The sequence below is a fragment of the Patella vulgata genome, chromosome 7 (assembly GCF_932274485.2).
Source record: "Patella vulgata chromosome 7, xgPatVulg1.2, whole genome shotgun sequence".
Taxonomy (NCBI): Eukaryota; Metazoa; Mollusca; class Gastropoda; family Patellidae; genus Patella; species Patella vulgata.
In genome coordinates this window covers 7,844,396-7,860,855 of record NC_065885.2, presented here as the reverse complement: position 1 = coordinate 7,860,855, position 16,460 = coordinate 7,844,396, and positions in this window count along the sequence as shown.

The following is a 16,460-nucleotide window of genomic DNA, read 5'->3' as shown; positions in this document are numbered from 1 at the left end:
TAATATAACCAGTTCGCGTTGGCGTGTTAGAAATTATATAATCACATGAATGCAGATATACACTAATTTTTTAATATCTATGTAACAACCCATAGCTATATTTATGTAAGAGAAATTATCAGAAAGAAATATATTGTTATAGCGTCCAGCACTTTAATATTTTTATTATTTCAGGCGATCCTTGTGGGATAGGTCAATTCTGTGGTGATTTGCTTGATATTAAATGTGTAAATGAAACGCGTCGGGGTAAGTACAGCCGCGAGATTACAACCAGCGGTTGCCAGGCAAGATACGCCCACATTTTGCAAGAGATGGATAGAGAACAAGTTTGAGTTTCAGAACTAGACACCCTGAGTCAAAATCAGTAATGTTATTTTCAGAAAGTCTGAACTCCGGTTGGGAATTCCATCACCCGAATCCATGAACAGTAAACGTCGCTGATATCGGGCAATTTTTCGGGATGGAATATTTCTATCATATTTTTCCTTTTATATCCACTAAACTCCAGTTGGAATTGCATCACCCCACCCAATGGTCAGTAAAAGTCCCGGATATTTCCTTTTATAACTACTAAAATTTTATTTTTTTCATCCTTTGGCTACTGCCCGAAAAATTAAATCATTGCCCGAAAAAAATGGTTTTGCCCGACTGCCTATGGGTATCCAATGTTGGATGATTTGTCAGATTTTGTACTTTGTCAACCTGATCATATTACTTTTATTTTATAAAAGATAATCTTAAAAGAGAGAGAGAGAAATGGGGTTTAACGTCCACTCGACACAAACTAGGTCATTTAGGTTATATATTGTCCCCTTTCAGCCCCCCCCCCCCCCGTCCCGCATCACAGACAAGGGACAACCACGTCGGAAAATCCCGACGGACTGCTTCAGTCAACACAGGGATTGAACACGTGACCTCCAGGTTACCAAGCCAACGTCTTACTGCGTCACGGTGGCTTCCAAATAGTCTAACACCTGCACTGTAGTTCCGCTCCGTCATTAAAGATGCACTATTCAAGAGCTAAATCTGCCTAATGCATATGGCCTCAAATGTTATATAACAGGCGATACGTTTCAAGTCAGTAGCTTGAAGCGTATATATGGTATTAGTGTCAGTGGCCTGTGGCACGAAGTAACAGTATATTGTCGCATACATAATATATTATGTCAACGCTTGGGCGATATAATATATTATGTCAACGCTTGGAACTAGGATGGAGGTGACTAGGCATGAACTTGCAACGATAGATTTAATTGGCGCTTTGATAACCAATGAATGCTTTGGAGACATATTTTGGCGGTATTTTCCATCATGGAATCGGTAAGTTTCGATTGTTTTTTTCTTTTCTGTTTTTTCTCTCTTTTCTGTGTCCTAACCCTAACCCTAACCCGAAAGAAAAGTGCCCTTTTTTGAAATTCTGACATCACAGGTGCCCTTTTTCTGATAAGGATGCCCTCTTTTATTTACAGGGACACTTTCTATTGTTAAGGGAGTGGACCGGTCCCCATGGTCCAACCCCTGGATCCGCTCTGATGACGCGTACATTCCACTGAGTCTACAGGTCTAATATGCTAACACGCTTGGAGCGTCAACACAATATATTATGTCGCCCAAGCGTTGACATAATATATTATGTATGCGACAATATACTGTTACTTCGTGCCACAAGCCACTGACACTAATACCATATATACGCTTCAAGCTACTGACTTGAAACGTGCAGGGTGCATATAAATTATATATTTTTCTTTTAAAGTTAGACCTGTCAGCTCTTTACTCAAAGCTTACATAATGCATCTGTACATAATAATAGAGGTTCTTATAAAGCGTTAGACTCCAAACAGTACTGTTTGCTCAAATCGCTAACAAAGTTTACAGGAAACAGTATGAACACTGAAACAAGTATGTTTTGAGTGTTTGTTTGAAGGTGCTTAAAGATGGAGCAGTCCGTAGATGTAGTGGCAGAGAGTTCCATGTATGTGCTGCATTATAGGCAAATGATCTGCAGCCAAAAGTTTTTAGGTTATACTTTGGAACAGTTAATAAGCACTGGGAACCAGAACGGAGTGATCTAGATGGAGAGTATTTGTGAATTAAATTACATAGATAGCCTGGTGCTGTGCCGTGTATACACTGATAAGTTAGGGTTAGAACTTTAAAGTTTATTCTTTGTCGAACAAGGAGCCAGTATCATGAATTACTGAAAATAATTCGTAGCCCCACACCAGATTAGTCATGGACATCGCCGCTACACACCACCCAAGCTCAGCACGATTTCACTTGATGCCCTTTTGGAAATTATCCAAGAACCACCAGGGCCACACCATATACGTACTAAATTATATTCGATTCCACTTACTATTTTGAAATTACTTAAATCTGAATGTTTGGATTCAAATTGCAGCGACTGAGCCTGATGTGTCTAACACCACCGACAGTTCTTTTCTCAAACTGAAATTTGCTAATAAAGGCATTGATGCTATCGGGTTAAGCCAATATTACACCATAAGCAAGTCACAGCACACATCCCTCCTTACTTCAAAACTGTTACTGTTCCTAGGATTTCTTATACGTATACTAAACCCCTTTCATCCAAAATATTTAGTTACAGAAACGCATTATCTAACATCAATGCAAAAGAATTATATGATAACCCGCTACCCTGTACATGCTCTACGTCCTCCTTCATTTACCAACCAGCTGGACATGTAGTCACTGGTGATTTAAACATAGTCCAGAATAATAAGTTACGTGAGATTTTGTCTAAAGGACCCAAATACCGGGAACCGCAACCATTTTCATGGGATCAAAATTTCAAACTTATTATAGATGCCATGCGTTTGACTTTTCTACTTTGTACACTAAAATTCCCCATAGTAAATTAAAAGCTCGGTTAAAAGACATTATTCACAGTATCTTTTCATCTAAATCGGGAAATGTTAGATATCAATATTTAGTTGTTAATTACAATTCGACATATTTTGTTAAGAACCATAGTGATTCCCAAAAAAAAAAATTCAGATTTTTTAATTGATAATATCTTTGATGAATTTGGAGGGGAAATTTATCAGCAAGTGGTAGGTATCCCTATTGGCACCAACTGTGCACCTTTGCTTGCTGATTTGTTTCTCTATTCCTACGAAGCCGATTACATACAGGTACTCGTAAAATCAAATAAACGATTAGTCAGACATTTTAATTTCACTTTTCGATATATCGATGATGTTCTACTGAAAAGTGATTATGTAGAATTCATATATCCTGATGAGCTCGAAATTAAAAACACTACTGACAGTGACAATTACGCTTCCTACTTGGATCTGCGTCTCGATTTTGACAATTGCCATAAACTTAAGTGTCAAATTGTACGATAAACGTGATGCCTTTGACTTTCCGATTGTTAACTTTCCATTTATTAGTAGTAACATTCCAATATCACCAGCTTATGGAGTGTTTGTGTCTCAACAAATTCGTTACGCGAGAGCTTGTTCATTTTATTCTGATTTTTTAAGTAGATCGAGGCTAGGGTGCACACGAAAAACTTACCATCATAAATTCTTTCGGCCCTAGTGCAAAAATGTGCAACTGTGGCCACAATGAATAAATCTGTTGGGTTTTTTTTTTTTAAAATCGGACATCATTTAGGGGGGCAACCTCCACTTTTAAGATTATGGGTTACCATTTTGGGCCATAATATTAGTTTTCGCCACCGAAATGATACAGAATGATTATAAATTTCGCCACCGAAATGATACAGAATAATTATAAATTGAGCCAATATTGAATACAACACCAGAATAACTATCTTAGTAATTAAATAAATATTATAAGTCATTCTAATTATTTATTTAATGCCATTTATTTGAATATCGCAACCAAAATTCGAAATAACTACTGGACGAATAATTTTACACACTCAGCAGTGCATTATTTATTGCCTTAAATTTCACCAAGCAGTTATTGGGTTGCATTGCGATCACAGTGTAGTCTGCATCCTCATATCACTTCAATTAGATCAAGAAATACATGATCTTAAAAAGACTTTTCAATTATGGCCTATCAATGCACATGAACTCATCAAAAATAAAGAGGATTTACTATTTCTTGAATCGATGAAGACGGATAGGGTAGCATCATTTGGCAAATTTGGTAAGAAGCTGCAAGGATCTTTAAAGAGGAAAGAGCTTAGAAAAATAAATGAACAACAAAAAGAAAAAGAACTCAAGAGACAACATTTATCATCACCTAGACCTGGAACAAGTGCTACGGTCTCAAACTCTGAAGATTCCACTGATAACGATAGCGACGAGTTTAAGTTGATTCTGCCGACACCAAAACGACAGAAGTCTGACCCCAAAGGAGCAAATTTATTCGTCCCAGCTAATAGTCTACAGTCGCCAAAGCTAGCTGCAGTCGCGACTAGAATGAAAATGACTCCAACTCAACAAGCTGCTTATACAGCAGCATTGATCGGTGAAATTGGTGGTGATACTAACCAAGTTTATACTTCATATGCCTTCACTGACAAGCATCGAAGACTAGCAAACAATACCACAGCAACATCAGTGCGTCAATCATGGGATGTTCCTCCATACTTATCTCTCCACTGGGATTCTAAGCTACTGGAGAAATTAAATCATAAATATTCATTAGAAGAACGGCTGACTGTAGCAGTTGGAACCCAGGACGAGATAAAGTTGTTAGGAGTGCCTAAGTACCAACCTGGTACCGATGAAAATACTGGGGAGATTATTATGAGGAAAACTGGAGAGTTGGTAAAGCTGTGGAACTTTGGAAATTTATTATAAACATGTGTTTTGACACTACTGCATCAAATACTGGGAATGTAACAGCAGCATGTGTTAGTATCCAGCAGTATTTACAAAAACCGCTTCTCTGGTCCGGTTGCTGTCACCATATTGGTGAAGTTATATTGTCACATGTTTATGACGATCTTAAAATCGAAGTCTCCAGGTCTCCAGAATCATCGTTGTTTGGACGATTCCGTAAAAACTATTCAGCTTTACCCCATGTTCCAATACAAACTATTGATCTTGCTAGTGTCTGTGACAATGAAGAGGGATTGATGCTGGCAGATGAACTTCGGGCTGCGACTCCTCTCCAATGTAACTAGGACATTGATTTACGTCGAGATGACTATAAGGAACTGATTGAATTGTGTACTTTGTTTCTTAATGGTCACCTGGAGAAGGAAGTTACATTCAAGAAACCTGGAGCTATTCACAAGGCCAGATGGATGGCCAAACTCTTATATGCCATAAAGATTTGTTTATTATCACTGCAAGTAAGCCCATTACCTTCTGGAACCATCACTACACAGCACCAATTAGAGAAATTACGGGAATTTGTACACTTTGTGGTGTTGGCTTACATACCTTGGTGGCTTAAAACTTCTATTCCAACAGACACACCTTTCAATGATCTGGATTTGTTTAAGAAATTACAAGGATACTCAGAAATCAATTTAGGCATATCAATTAGTGCTGTCAAGGCGTTCAAACGACATCTTTGGTACCTCACCTCAGAAATGGTCCCTAAGCCTGTTTAGTGGTAATGTGGAATTTTGTGATAAAGACTATCAATCTCAAAAACTATTAGAATGTAAACCAACTAAAGAGGATGAAAACTTATTACCAGAAAACAGATTTGGTACTGGACCAGGAAAACCTAAATTCCCTAACATGGACAATGTTAGTAAACTTGGCGACTTTATTGACAAGGATTCTTGGTATATTTTCAAACTTTTAGATATTGATCCATCGACTTGGCTTGAAAATGGACCTTATATAGAAGCCTGCGAAAAGATACGGTCATTGAACTGCATTAACGACTGTGCTGCGCGAGGTGTGAAGTTGAGTGCATCCTTTCTTAAAAGTGCCCGTTTAGAGGATAATTATCAAAATATTCTTCAAGTCATAGAGGACAATAAAAAGCTGCAACCAAACCTCCGTAAATGCAGCAAGATAAATCAATAAAATGCATACATGACAAATATTGTTGTTTAATAAATAAATGATACTTAAATTCCTTGTTTTTTTCATTTTTGTCGAATTTTCTAAAATTTCAAGGTCAAGGTGGCCCCCCTAAATAAAGTCCGAATGTTCTGAAAATTGAATTCTGTTATCTGCTTATCAAAATGAACAAAATGGCAGGTGGGCCGATGTGATTTGAATTATTTTCATAAAAAGTTGATTTTCGTGTGCACCCTCATCGAGGCATTTGTCATCTAAGCTTCAACTACAGGGATACTTGCGAACTAAACTTATTAAAACCTTTAAAAAGTTTTATGGGCGTCATATTGACTTGATTGGTAAATATAACATATCTCTCTCGGCTATTATTCTAGATATATTTAATTGACGCATATACAATCTCCCTGATAATGTCTGTCTACTACATCGTTAACACTGTTCATCACGTGCATTTTGCATACCGATAGTCCATTGACCAATCACACTATTTTACCGAGATTTCGCCTAATAGATTGGATGCAGCTATGGCGGGTGTGGCGCCAGGCAGGGTAAGCTTACTCTTCCGGACACCTGTTACCACTGTTTGTCGTGTATTTTGTACACGGTGAACAGTCCATGTGCTGATTACACTATTTTGCCTTATTACACTATTTTGCCTATACCGTTTTTTTAGGACTTCGAATTTTGTCTAATGGTTTGGATTGTTCGTACTTGGTTTTATTTTATTTGTGAGGAGTTATTTCCCTTACAACAAATATGGTTGTTATATCTATTACAATGATCAATTAGATGTCCGTTTTATACCGTTATAATACTCTTTAAAGTGAACAAGCACCCCGACAAATAGGGCCTATACTGGCCAAAGTTTCAACACTTGGCTCTATATTTGTGACTCTCCACTCCTTATCACTTGGTGGCTCCTTATCAGACACTGGCTCGCAAACCTGGAGACCCCGCGTGCGATCCTGGTGTTAGCCGCGAAAGGTCAAAGGATTTCCCTGCGTGGTCCCCCTTTGTTAGGGATGCAAGATAGAGGGCCTGAAAACAGACAACGTATAGTCGTTCGGATGGGACGAACAACCGAAGGCCCGTGTACACATTGGCGTGCACGTAAAAGATCCCTTGACAGTTGGATTTGATATACGAGTAGGCCGTAGTGCCGCTGTCCGGGCAAAATTTCCCTCACAGCACACTGTATGGCGTATGCCCGTTTTCATTAGCCGAGTCGATGCAGAATAGTAGGACGTTAAACCCCATTTAATTTCCACACAACCTATTTCTTGTATCAAATACTGCGTTAGTCTGATGTATATTCAGATATCACAAGAGGGAATGAGATTAAAATTCCCCAGATTACAAAATCATTGTTGGGGCAATGAAACCACCCGAATCAATAACACGTTTTATACACTAAACGACATAAGCCGAAAACTTCTGCTATTTGAAAAACCATAACAATGTAAGACTATCCTGGCAGAGTCACGATTTCTTCCCCTACACACATACCTGAAACTTTTCAAATAATTATCCAGAAGTTATGTTCTCGAATTAATTCCATGGCATTTTTCGGCATATCTTTTTGAACATTTTGAGGATCATAATATTAAATGCCGTAAACATGATACACTTTGTTTTAGAAAGTATAGATTTTTCTGCGCAACGTCAATGGAATCCATAAAGCAATCACTCCAAATTTCGGATGTTTTACACGAGACAGACTATGCTTAATACGAAGAAGATATTACAAGAAAAATGTTTTGTGTCCAATAAACAAATTTATTATGGACCATGTAGAGATGGAAATATACAATATAATGCAATCAATTAATTGTTTCTTGTAATTTTTACTTAAATCTGGACTGGTATTGCAAATATAGGAAAAATGAAGAGCTCACAAAATGAAAACACAAATACTATTCAGAGTTTATTCAAACCAGGAACACTCAAATTATAATCTCAAACTAAGACAACAATATAACAAAACACTTCATTTTATTGCTTCTGGGAATGACCTCCCCTGAGTCTGCGTCTCGGACTGCTAATTAAATACCAAGAAGACTTAGCATTAAAATAAATGGCGGTGTTTGGGGGGTGGAGGGTATGAATCATAGAAAACGGGTTATTTTCTATGGTCATGTATGCCAATCAGAGCGAATCTACTGCTGGTGTTGATTCTGCGTTGCGGGCTATACCAATATTCCTTATTCAGAAAGCGATATTTATGAGCATAGTTATGCATGTTTACGTCAAATACATTCTGTAATATAAATGGATAATTGTTATTGTTTAATCCAGTAGTGTTAGAAGTACGTTGAAGATGCATTATACATGGGAGCTAACTTTGTTTTTTTTATAGTGCTTTCGTCTAGCTTCAAATTTTAAATAAATTATTATTAAGACAATTATTCACATGACAGTCTCATAGTCAACTCTCATAGTCAACTCTCTAGATCATCGGTGGCTTAGATTAGGCCCGACATATCTACGTTAATCGAAACTCATGGAGACTACCGATCAAAGGAATAAAACTCTAGATATCATTTGTTATCGTGGCTATGGTACTTCACAATTAAGCATAGGAACTGTCAATCAGCAATATCAATGTCTATTTCTCCCAAGACTAAAAAGAGTGATAACTTCACTAAGAATCAGTAATTTGACAGAAATTTTCAATATATCAATTTTTCATTATCTAATTTGGATCTGTTCAGGCAAGTACGACCAGCTCTTTATCTGAATCCCCCATAGTCATCATCAATTTGTCTTAGCCATAAACCAATTTCATATTTCTCGTCATCGTGTAAAACGGTATCACTGGCAATAGCAATTATTGTATGTTTATCAAATATATGCTCATTCCAAGCACAAGTCGGGGAAATCAAAACTAGCAGATTGCTATCTGGAATATCAGATTTGTTCACGACATTTTTTAAAAGCGATAATTCGAAGTTATTTCGACTGTAGTCTTTCAGATAGCTGCCTGTAACAACTGCGATAAAAGCCTTGCTCGAACAAATCGCATTTTCACATTCAGTTAAAACTGACTTTCCGGGCAATACATCGTGATGTCGAAAAAATACCCGCAACCCAATTTTCTGTAAAACTGGCAGAATTTCGCCTTCAACAAATATAATATCGCGATCAGAATACGATATATAAATATCATATTCTTTTACAATCTGATCCGTGGGAGGAATTCCACCCAATGCTTCCGATTCACGATTGTCATCTGAAACTGGTTCAAAATAGGTAATGGTCAATACACGATTAAGAAAGAAAAGGTAAAAGAAATAGGCTATACCAATATATAAAAGATATTCCCGTAGTGTAATGTTCGTCACATACACGTGTAAGATGCCGAAAACTGCAACAATTAAAACGTGAAAGATTGATATGTTGTCTTCACAGTGGACAACACACGAATTGTGCTTTAATGCATGTTCGAATTGAGTATTTCTGAGATTAATCAACTGATTATAAGCAAAACAACACAAAACAGCTATATTTGACATAAATGATGCCACGCCGAAAGTAAAATGTACGATAGCTGCAGTAGCAATAAGATCAATAATACACAAAATTCTGGACTCTGCTAGAATATGTCCAGCAGTAGATTCATTAAATTCCAGAGGTCCATTATTAATTGTAGAAACAGTAAAGAATCTGTTATCGTATAGCTGTGATTTATCAGCCAAAACTTTAAACACTGTAGGATACTGAAACTCATTTGTCTCTGATTTATTTAAATACTTGTTAAAAACTTGCGTACGTATAAAAAACTTGTAAGTTCCGTATCCATTTGGACCCAGACACAATTTCATCTTGAAAAGATCTTTCTCAATTTTAATTATTTTGTTGAACGGTTCGACGAAAATATATGCCCATGACACTTGCGAGAACTTGAGCTTTGAAGATAATATGACTCTAAACATTGTTTTTAACGGTGGTGCGTCATTCACAGTATGGTAAATGTCCATCTCTTCGACCCCAGGAACATTTAGGTAAAGATGTAAAATGTCGCCTACAGGCACCACAGCTGTAACAGTTTCATTATTTCCCTTGAAAGAGTGTTCACCATCGTTGAACCAACAAGACCCAGTAATATCAGGATAGTGCCACATCGAACTGTTCCAAAGATTAAATATATCGTTGTGGAAATAACAAACAATGTAGAGTAATAGGAAACACTGGCAAAATATATGATAACAAATATGAGCATGGAAAATGCTATATGAAAAGGGTAAAGTTTTAGTTGTTTTTCGATAAGTAACACTAGTTGACTTCATGATGATTTCGTTGATTGCAAGTTGACGAAATCCAGGTTTAATATTTTGAAAAAATCAGCACACACCAGCCTGGAATTTCATACCATACCAAATCTACAAATATAAATAGTATTTTTTAGATTAAATTGTATCCATTTTTTGATTTAATTATGAATGGAAGTCGAACAGCAGATCGGAACCTAATCAATTAAACATCACAGGCTAACGATGCCATCGACAGTTGATTATGGTCTGGATAAGTTAATAAATGTCTAATTAATAATTTAGATAACATTTCAGGCCCAAAGAAAGACCTGCAACAGACAGATTTAGCTCTTGTATAAGGTATGTTTGAATGTTAAATACCACATTTAAGTAAATTTGATAGGGGATCAGGCCATGTAAACATTAGGTATTGTCCTAAAAATCCAACTGATTATCAGGGACTTGACTCTTTTAGATAGTTTGATATAAGCATGGATCACAATATGTTTACTTTTGTAAGAACATCTAACACCACATATACAATAGAGCCACGGTGGATAAGTGGGTAAGACGCTGGCTCGCTAACCTAGAGGTCGCTTGCTCGATCCCTGCATTGGCCGAGAAAGTTAATCGGGATTTTTCGACGTGGTTTCCCCTTGTCAATGGTGCAGGACGGAGGACAGCTGACAAGGACAGCTGTCTAGTCGTTTAAATTAGCGTGCACGCAAAAGATCCGTTGTCAGTTGGAATTCGATATAAGAGTAAGACATAGTGCCGCTGCCCGGGCAAAATTTCCCTCATAGCACACTGTATGGCGTATGCCGGTCTTCATTAGCCCAGTAGTAACAGAACAGTAGGACGTTAAACCACATTTCATTTTATTTCAATTCATTTACCACTCATACATGTTGCTGATATTATTGTTTATGTAAATGAATCAAGATATAACATATGGATGGGTGAACATTGATGTAAGATTAGTTTATTGTAAAATACACCTTGAAGACATAAATGACGATTTGACCAGTTCGTCATTTTACGAAGCGTTGATTTGGCTAACGTCTCTCCGTTACTCAATTATTTGGTTTATATAGACCAGCTTAGCTGTTTGTGTGTTAATTTGGGCCGGAATATTATAAAAATTTCGCGGAAAGTTAATAATTTCAATTTTGAATTTTAAACAAATCCAAAACGATTTTTATAAACTCAGTATGTCTTGTAGAACAAATGTCCCACTGTAATATTACACTATATGAGTTTTCGTATCTATTTCATATAACTGAAATATCTACAATTTTAAAAGTATTCATTCCATAAAGCTTCCCAAAATATTGAAAAGATCTGATTGATTGTTATTTAAATATCCTATAGTATAATAATAAGAGTAGGAGGACTGCACAACAGATAAAAAATTTCACAAGACAAACACAAATATATATGGACATTTCGAACATAAACAATAAAGGTGTATATCAGGAGGGGGATCACGGTGGCTAAGTGGGTAAGGCGCTGGCTCGCTGACCTGGGGGTCGGCATTGGCCGAGAAAGTTTATCCAGATTTTCCGGGGTGGTTTCCCCATGCCAGTGATGCAGGACGGATGGCCTGACAAGGACAGCTGTCTAGTCGTTCGGATGAGACGATAAACCGAGGTCCCGCGTACACATTGGCGTGCACGTAAAAGATCCCTTGGCAGTTGGAATTCGATATAAGATAGGCCGTAGCGCCGCTGCCCGGGCAAAATTTCCCTCATAGCACACTGTATGGCATATGCCCGTCTTCATTAGCCCAGGTTAGGAGAAGAACCGTAGGACTTTAAACCCCATTTCATTTCATTTCATTTTTTGCTCGGGCAGCGGCACTGTGGTCTACCCTTATTTCGAATTCCAACGTGTACACGGGAACTAATCTAACACGCTATATGAACTGTAAGAGAGAGAGCGAGTGAGAGAGAGAGAGGTTTTACGTCCACTCGACACAAACTAGATCATTTCGGGACTAACACATGGTTCATTTTTATTTCAACAATTCGCTTGCGCATTTGGGTCTTTAGCAGTGGGAGAAAACCCGAGGAACCGGAGAAAATCCATGAGCATTTACAGGCGACCCTACTCCTTGTCACGTACGAACTGTAATACACACCTCACTAATCAAACATATCACGTGACCTTTCATGACGTCGAAAGGAATTTGAATTGTATTCTATTCCTCTAATCGGTACATCGTATTCTATCGATTCGTGATGATGTCAAATATAAATATTTCCAAGGATTGACAGGCAATATTCCCCATCAGAGGAGGCATAATTATATATCTATTTCCGAATGTTAAATGATTTGAGTTCATACAAAACTATCTGAATACTTAATAATTTGTTCTATTAACATACCTGTGAAATCATCAGGTGATTTGTTTATTTTCTGACAAGAAAGTCTGGTGCTGTCGTAACATTAAACATTCATTGATTGTCATATTTACTATTCAAAGCAAAAATATATATACACTTTATGGAAAGTCCAAATCTACGACGACGTCATTTATGCTAGAGTCGCGTGCAACAACATGAACAGAACACGAAAATATTTTATTGGTAATGCGGTTGAGTAATGGATCATTGCAGTTGTCAAGGTGGCAGCACAATCGATGATACCAGGTAATAATTTTAACGCGTGAGAGAGGGGTGGGACTCTTATTATATTTAGATCATAGCAGCCATATAGTAGATCATCATTTGTTTAAAAAAAAGACTGAATCGATGAAACCGAAAATTTAAGCATTCTCAATGGACTGCAGTGTGTGAACTAATGACGCCATAGGTAATTTCGGGAAAGAAATCAAACCACTTGTTTCAGTTACAGATCGTGTGATCATTCGGCCATACAACCCCCGGCATGGCAGCAATATGGTCGATAACATGATAGCAATAACATGGCGACATTGTAACATGTTGACCTGGTGACATGGTGGAAGAATATCTTCAACCACGGGAGCGATAACGTTTGATATATCAATTTCTCATTCACAGAAACGTGTTTGATGCCATATGTGCTGGGAATAGGGAATATATAAACAATTTGAAAACCTTTCTGGTGTCTGGAAGACCACAGTGTTTGATAGTATGCGGTGTCTTAACTATTCACCTTGCGCATGTATATGTATTAGGCTGATATACACAGGTGTAAGTATGCATGTGCACTACCTCCTAACATTATGTAATATACTATACTTATCAGGATCTATCGGGCAACAAGTTAATTCCAGGGTGAGGGTGTAAAAGTTCTCTCTTCATGGGCCATATCTATGCTTTTAAAATTAATCCTAATTCGTCGTCACGATTCAGGTTTGTTTATATCAATGCAAGAATTATGGGATTTATTGTGGGAAGGGGTGCAACTCTTAGTTGACTTTGGCTAAATCGGCCGTGGGTTCGCCTATTCTTTACCTATTTTAAAACAATTCACATTTTTGGAAACCCTGAATCTTTTCCGAGACAATGGCTATCTCACATTTTTTAATTTCGAACATTTATCTATGGCTTTTGTCGTTCGAAATTTGAAAATTCAAATTTTTACAAAAAACTGTTTTATTTATGAATATTTTTTAGTCGTGTTTTACACAAAATTAACGAGTCATCTGACTTGGACAAAAATGTGATATTTTTTTGTCTCAGTAATTTTCCTTGGCCGCCATTGGCTAATTCAGTTTTTCAGTCCTAGATTAATTATTTATTGCTCGATTTGTATAAAACAAAGTTCATATACTCCGTTGTCTCAATTGTCATTTTTTTTGTTACCGATAGAGATATCTGTCGGCACCGGAAGTGGTTTATTTTTACCAAAAACTACAATTTTGACAGTTAGGTAACATTTTTCGAAAGCAAATAGTTTTTTTTTTTAAAAATTGATATAACTAAAAGAGTGTGCCCTTTAAAGACGCACAAAATGTTGGGATCGATTTTTTTAATTTCGATTTCATTTTCGAGCAAATTCGATTAAGAGGTGAAAAAATGTGTAAAATTGACCTATTTACAACCCATTCAGGCTTTTCAGATTTTAAAATATTTCTACGTAACTTTTATAAACTTGTAGCTATAAACCATACGAAGAAAATGTATGTTAGAATTAGTTTGTAATATAAGCAGTTACCTAGAAATGGGCTATCCAAAGACACTTTACTTCTTTTGGTCCGGTAATATCTGACCGAGAAATCCAGCTTTTCGCAAGAGCGAAAAACTTTTAACCTTTTTTTTTTCATTTTTTGAATATTTCCGGTATGGAGATTATTGTCGGAATAGTTGTAATAACCAGTTTGGGCAATTAAATAGCGACAGGGCTCTGTAATGATATATTACATTATCTGATCAGATAAAATGACCCTGAGAAATCCTATGTTCAAAGGTGCCAAAAATGCAAAAATGTCAAAATATCGAAAATTAAATTTCAATAACTCAATACATATTATACATGGTTAGAATGGTAATTAGGTCAGCTATCCGAATCTGTAATCTTTTTGTAAAAATTTGTTTAAATAATAAAGTAATAGAGCATTTTGCAAAATTTCACGATTTTTCGATTTTCAGTCCCTTTTTTATCGTATTCCAGACATTTCAAAGTCTTATTGGATGGCATAATTCACAAGACTATCGAATGGACTCTCGATAGAGAAAGTTAAAAAAAAAGTTGCGGTTAAGATTTCGAGATACAGGCGTCCAAAAACGCTCCAAATCAGAAAATACTTGATTTTCAGCTTGTCATATTTTGCTGCTTGGTCATAGTATCCGTATAAATTGGGCATCATACGACAGTCCATTCCTCGGGCCACTCAACGAAAGTTTAATTCGTTTAATCCATTGATATTGGACGGAGAAATCGAGTTTTTCCCCCAAAACACCCATTTTTTGCTTTTTTTTCGAAATATCTATCATTATTTCGACTACTTCCGGTTTCCGGATTGTTTTTGAAATTGCTTTATGCAGCGGTCTGACTATATAGCTTTATGTTCCAGGACTTTCAGAACTATCGATTTATCCTTTCCAAAAAAATATAAGGGTTGGGAAATGGGCAGAAAATTCGAAAAAAATCGAAAAATAAAGGGCGATAACTCGGAATGAAACTTATATTTCTGGAATCGGATGGTCTTCAGGTATCCAAAAATGTAGGTCAAATTTGAAAATTTTGAAAAATAAAAAAAAAATTGTCTTTAAAACAAATTTTTTCATTTTTCGAACGCTAGAAGTCAGCGACGAAGTTTCGAAATTTCAAAATTTTCAACTGCTATCGTCCGAGAAAAGACTCAGGGTTTCTGAAAATGTCATTTGTATGAAAATAGGTACAGAATTGACGAAGCTACGGCCGTTTTTTAATTTTTATGCACCGCACGAAATTCGGCCACTTCCGGTCGACGCACAAGTTTCAAAAATAGTTTATCAAGTAGCCACCACATGGTTTCCGATAGGAAATTAGGTCCCATATCGGTATCTGTTACAGGCACTGAGAAATAGGCTATGGCGAAAAAAAAAATAATAATAAATAATAATAATTTTAGTAATCACAAAAGGCTTTCAGGCAGAGCCTCGTTTTTTGTTACTTTATCAACTTGTGTTGATATTTTTTGATATCAAAAAAGACTGGTAGGAGATTCTCTGTTTAATACAATAAAAATATAATTCCCACAATAATATAATACATATAAAAGATGATCTTATGAGAACTGTTGATATAATATGTTACCTATTCATAATATGAAGATTTGAGCTCGAGTAATGAAGAAATGAAACATATTTCAGACAAAGTCGACACGTTTAAATGCGCACTTTCAGTTACATTCGCTACCAGATAATCACCAAAATCCGATCAAGACAATTGTATAACATTCAGTCTATCGTACATCTTCGTCAATTCTGAAATTAGTCCGACAGCCAAACCCCGTTTTAAGCCTTGACATGGAAATATACTCCACCTAACGTTTATTGATGGATTATATATCTTAAATATGTGTAGATTCAATATCCAAATAATGCCACCCTAACACCCTTAGAGAAATTTAAATATTCAAGATGGCCGCCATGAGGCATTTTCTGGTTATTTAGTGGGGTAAAATTCATGACAGATTGTCTCGGACCTCGGTTTGGAGGTGGTTTCTGTAGGAATTCGACCAGCTGAATCTAATGAGCTTGGGTATTCCTCCTAAAAGTGACGGCTAATTCCGTTAGGGGGCCAA